The 6131-nt window shown below is 34.6% G+C and overlaps 1 non-coding gene across 1 annotated transcript; it reads left to right on the forward strand.

Moving 5' to 3' along the window:
• The first annotated feature begins 657 nt into the window (after positions 1-657).
• Positions 658-799, forward strand: LOC116857931. Its single transcript, XR_004380834.1, has one exon. It is a non-coding gene; the product is annotated as a U4 spliceosomal RNA (small nuclear RNA).
• The last annotated feature ends 5332 nt before the right edge of the window (positions 800-6131 follow it).

Consider the following 6131-nt stretch of genomic DNA (forward strand, 5'->3'; position numbering starts at 1 on the left):
ACCTCTCTATCAACTCCTCCTTGTGGTCCTACTCTAGCAATTGGATGTCCTTGAATTTAGAACACCTGCTAGTGACCTTTCTATGACCATCTAACTCTTCTTTACAGACCTTCATTTCCCAGTGACTCCTACCACTGTGGGAACTGGTGTCCTACAATAAATTCTTTAGTCCATGATGCTCATAATGCTCCTGCCTCCATGGCTGAACTCTGACTGGCATACCCCATTAACACATTAATTTGCATATCTTGCACATCATCTTTTTTGAGAGAAAAACAAAAAGATTTGCTAAGCAGACATTTAGAAGATATTAATTACAAAGAAAGAAATTGTTGTAACATAAGTTATATAAATTTACATATATAGATCAAGCTTTAGTCTTCAAATATGTTTGTACAATATATCATATATAACAAGATATATCTTATTATATCATATATAATATCTTATATCTTGTTATATCTTATATGTAATATCTTGTATCTTGTTATATCTTATATATAATATCTTATAAGATATAGATATATTTCTTTGTTCCTAAGGAGTATTGATATATAAAACACACAAAGATTATACCTGTTATTACATAAACACATTGAAATATTAAAATATCTAAGAAGCTCTGCAACAAAGAAGTCTCTTTAACCTGGCATTTTCAGCTTTGCTCAGTGGCAGTATCGTAGCCAATGAGGTTTATCTGAGGTGCGATTATTGTTAATTGAAAACTTAAACTGGCATTTTCAAACCTTATTTGGGAACAAAAACAACTTTCATTTTTTCAAGTGTGGAATATAGCACATACCTATTAGTATTAAGCAAACCAGTTTCCCATATCACACCTTACTAGTTAAGGGAAAATAGCATTTTTTAAATATTAAGATTTTAAATTACAATTTAAGGAGAATTGTTTTATCCATTAGCATGAATAATATAAAGGAATTTCGCTGGATTTTAATTGTAAAATTACCAACAAGAAAGGCCTTGAAGGCACTACCCCCTTCTTGCCTGCATACTCACATCTTTTAACTGACTCAATGAATAATGACCCACTGGTTGGCTGAATAAGTGGAAGAATGAATAAAGAACATCTCTATCCAACAATTATTAGAACAGAGCAAGATTATTGTTATTGAAAATGAGTCTGTTTCTCCTATTTCTTTCTATTATGTGATGCCAATCCACATTCAGCCAAGCTGTTTCTGAAAAATGTTGGTATGAATACACCCTTCAATATTTCTTCCACTGGCTGTAAATATAATCTAGGCATAAATCATCAAAAGTAAATACCAGTGAACATTTTAATCCTTTATAATAAATCAGGGAAATGGGGAGTCTATGCCTGATGATGAAGTTTTAGTGTAGGTCAAACCAGCAGTTTGCTGAGGAGGCAGCACCTGAGAAAACAGGGAGCATTTTGTTAAAGACTCAGAGTTTCACCATACGGTAGGATTTTTCGACACATATTTCCATCTCTTCTGGTTACTAAGTGGTTCTACTTATTTCAGAAAGCTGAATCAGATCAGAAAAAGTATTTTTTTTTTTCTGAATGCCTATTATCTCAAGGAGCTGAGCTAGATGCTGAATAAGATAGAAAATTGAGGGTGCCTGGGTGGCTCAGTAGGTTAAGCCTCTGCCTTTGGCTTGGCTCATGATCTCAGGGTCCTGGGATCGAGGCCCACATCAGGCTCTCTGCTCAGTGGGGAGCCTGCTTCCCCACCTCTCTCTGCCTGCCTCTCTGCCTACTTGTGACCTCTCTCTCTCTGTCAAATAAATAACTAAAGTATTTTTTTAAAAAGATAGAAAATTGAATTATAAATTCTTTGGCCCTCAAATAATTTCTATTGAATAGTGTATTTTAATTTTAATTTTAATACAAGATAGAACCTTGTTAATGTCACAGGTGAAGAATAGATTAAAGGTCTACCAAAGTTAAGAAGAGGTAGTGATTACTTCTAGATAGAGAGAATAAGGTCCAAGGCCACAGCAACTCAAACACACTCATTCTACTATCCTCAGGACCAGTTGTTTCCCTAGACAGGTTCAGGGGAGAAGCCCAGACCTCTGAGTTTTCTCCTGATTGTACCACACTGAGCCAAGGGGAAGGGCTGTCATCCCAAAACACAAATGAAATGTGATGGAAAAAACCAAAACTGAAGTGAAGCAATCTGATGGCCATCCCAGCAGAGTACAGTGTTCCTCAATGGGGAAAGGCCGCCATTACTTCTGGCAATGGTACTTTTGAACCTTGCAGGGTCAAAAATTCTCCCTCCCAACCTATGGGAGGAGTTCCCCAAATGACTGGAAGTAGCCTCTATTTGAGACCACATCATAGCTCTTCTCAGCCCAGAGATGCAACAAATATCCAATCCCAAAACAATCTAGGGCTGGCTCCACCTTCAAGAACCTGTCTGCTCTCCCGCCTTGAGTGTACTTTCACTTAAACAAACTGATTTTGCTTGCTAAAAACACAGCAAACAAACAAAAACAGTTGAAGTTGCTGGCATTTGAGACAAATCTTGAAGAAAAAAGATCAGACTGGAAATTCTGAAATGTTGTTCAGCAAAAAAAGATAGTTCAGCAAAAGGACAGCAAAGACTTTGTGACAGAATTATCAGATAAAATCCAAGATACCTAGATAAACCGAGATTTCAAATAACAGCAAAAAAAAAAAAAAAAAAAAGAGAGAGAGATAGAGAGAAAGAAAATTAATGTAAGGATGCATCACACAGTATCTAGGACATAACTATACCAAAAATTGTTGTTCATCTGAAATTCAAATTTAATTGAGGCTCCTATACTTCTATGTTAAATTTGTCAACTCTACCTGCAGGGACAAATAATGGGATATACTGGAAATGAGGGTGCTTTAGTTGGTGGATTGAATAGTGTCCTCCAAGTAGCTATGTTGAAGTCCTAGCCCCCAATACCTCAGATTGTGATTCTATTTTGAAATAGAGTCTTTATAGGATAATTAAGCTAAAATAAGGTCACTAGAGTGGGTCTCTAATTCAATATGACTGATGTCCTTATTCAAAGGGGACATTTTGACATAGCAATGGACACATAGAGGGAAAATAATGTGAAGACTGAGGAAGAGATTGTAATTATGCTGCCATGAACTAAGGAATATCTGGGACTACAGAAGCTGGAAAGGCAAGTTAGAGCTTCTCCCACAAGTTGTGAAGTGATAATGGCCCTGCCAGCTCCTCGATTTTCGACTTCTAGCCTCAGAACTGTCAGACAACAAATTCTGTAGTTCTAAGCCACCTAGTTTGTGGTTTGTGATACTCTGTTATGGGAGCCCTAGGAATTAATGCAGTGGCTCTAGCCAAAGGTAGTTTCCAATGGGTAAAGTAGGAATTCTGTGAGCTGAAGAAGACTATAGGGGGCCTGGAATCCTCAGGAAAAAGAATCTAAGCTCCCTCCTCTTCCTGTGCATTTTAAAATGGAAAAAAAAAAAAAAAGGCTCGTATGTGCAGCATAGCCCCAAGGAAAGTTAACCAATGGCTCAACATATCTTATTTTTCATGGAATACTCATTTTCGCTTTGTCTGAAACAAAACAACACAAAAGGATATATTATGGAGCAAAATGCAAAATGTGTACAAACTTTTAAGACAGAGTAAGACTATAAACTCCTGAAAGAAATTTCAAGTTCTAGCCCCTGCTTCCATTTAGACCCTCAAATCCTCAGAAATAATCTTTCTATCCCTTTCCACCAGAAATACTTTGATGAAAAAGTTTGAAAAACAGTATTTAATTAGTGAAGAGCCACACAAGTTTCAGAACAGATACTCTGAAAAAAATTTAGGTGTAAGGCAAAACAACATAAAATAATATATCTCGGAACTCATGGAGTTTGCAATCAAATTCCATAAAAAAGTCACAAAAGGAAATGTAGAGTTAAGTAATTATCAATTTGAGATAATAAAAGAAATGTTAAAGTAATTCGTTGTAAATTAAAGAAAAAAAATTTTTTTTTCTCTACAGCATTCAGAAATACTATAATGTTCGGAGAAAGAATCACAAGACATAGTTTTTAGCTGGGTCTAGAAAGAGAGAATAGACTTGGAAATGTGTAAAATTTCATTACCATTTTGAATTAAGCTATATAAAATTTCACTCAACATTGTTTAAATCTGCAAGTATCTGTGAGTTCTTCAAAACAAGAAACATATTTAATGATCTATGTCATTTTGACAATTCTAAGAATGTGGTCTTTTTTCTCTTACAACAAAGACTTTATTGAATGTGCTCTAACCAAAAGATAATATATAAAAACAGTTCAATATATTCTTCAGTCTCGTATTCAAATCATTCTTAATCATGGGGAAAATACTCCTTAAGAAACAGTTTTTGAGGAGTAATGATGACAGGTTGCTAAGTGAGTATTTTTGCTATGAAGACTGAGGGTTTTCTAGCTTACGTGTGTGAAATCATTCAGTTTGCAAGACCCTGGAAAGGTGACACTTAAATGAATCCCTTTATTCCCACTCCCAAATTTGAAAAAATTAATAATACCTTGAGGAAAATTTGGTCATGGATAGACTGTAACTGAATAGCACTTAATCACATACCAAAAAACCTATTTCTTTAAAAAATTTACATTCTATTTTGTACCAAAAATTAAGTATGGATGCTACCCAACTGTACATGGATTGAGGAATAGATAAAGAAGGTATAAGATATAGAAATATAGATATATATATATGCAATGGAATATTATTTAGTCACAAAAGAGAATGAAGTCTTGCCATTGGAAACAACATGGTTGGAGCTAGAGAGTATTAGGGTAAGAAACATAAGTCAGAGAAAGACAAATACCATATGATTTCACTCATATACGGAATTTAAGAAACAAAACAAATGAACAAAGGGAAAAAAAAGAGAGAGAAAGAAATCAAGAAACAGAGTCTTAATTACCAAGAACAAACTGATGGTTACCAGGGGAGGGGTGGTAAAGGGATGGGTGAAAGAGATGATGGGGATTAAGGAGTGCATTTGTAATGATGAGCACCAGGTGATATATGGAATTGTTAAATCACTATATTGTACACCTGAAGCTAATATAATACTATATGTTAACATTAACTGGAATTAAAATAAAAACTTAATGCAAAAAAAAAAAAAACAAACAGTAAAGTCAATAGAAAAAAATCAATGAAACTAAGAGCTGGTTTTTTGAAAATATAAAAATGACAAAATTTTATGTACACTCACCAAGAGAAAAAAAAAGAGAGCTCAAATAAAATCAGAAATAAGAGAGAAGTTAAAACTGATACCACAGAAATACAAAGGATCACAAGAGACGACTGTGAACAATTATATACTAACTGAACAATCCAGAAGAAATGGATAAATTACTAGAAATTTGTAATCTTCCAAGATCAAATCATGAAGAAATAGAAAATGTGAATACACCTATAATTAATAAGGAAGTTGAATCAGTAATCAAAAACCTCTCAACAAACAGAAGCCCAGGATCAGCCAGCTTCACTAATGAATTTTACCAAAAACTTAAAGATTTAATACCTATCCTTCCCAAACCCTTCCAAAAAATTAAAGAGGAAAGAAAGCTTCCAAACTTATTTTAAGAGTCCAACATTACCCTGATTTGAAACCAAAGACACCACAAAAAAGAAAAAATTATGGGCTGATACTTCTGATAAACAGAGATGGGAAAAAGGGAACCTGGGTGGATCTGTTGTCTGCCTTTGGCTCAGGTCATAATCCCAGGGTCCTGGGATTGAGCCCAGCATTGGGCACCCTGCTCAGAGGGGAGCCTGTTACTTTCTCTACCCTTCACCCTGCTGGTGCTCCCTCTCTTACTATCTCAAATAAATAAATAAAATCTAAAAAAAAAAAAAAAAAGTAGATGGAAAAATCTTCAACAAAATATTAACAAGCCAAATTCAACAGAACACTGAAAGGATCATACACCATGATCAAGTGGGATTTATTCCAGGAATGCAAGGATGGTCCAACATCCACAAATCAATCAACATGATACAGGACATTAACAAAACAAAAGATAAAATCACATGGTCATCTCAATAGATACAGAAAAATCATTTGACATAATTCAACATCCATATAATAACAATTCTCAATAAAGTGGGTATAAAGGGAAT

This window comes from Lontra canadensis, unplaced genomic scaffold, assembly GCF_010015895.1.
Source record: "Lontra canadensis isolate GAN:19392208 unplaced genomic scaffold, GSC_riverotter_1.0 scaffold129, whole genome shotgun sequence".
Classification (NCBI taxonomy): Eukaryota; Metazoa; Chordata; class Mammalia; order Carnivora; family Mustelidae; genus Lontra; species Lontra canadensis.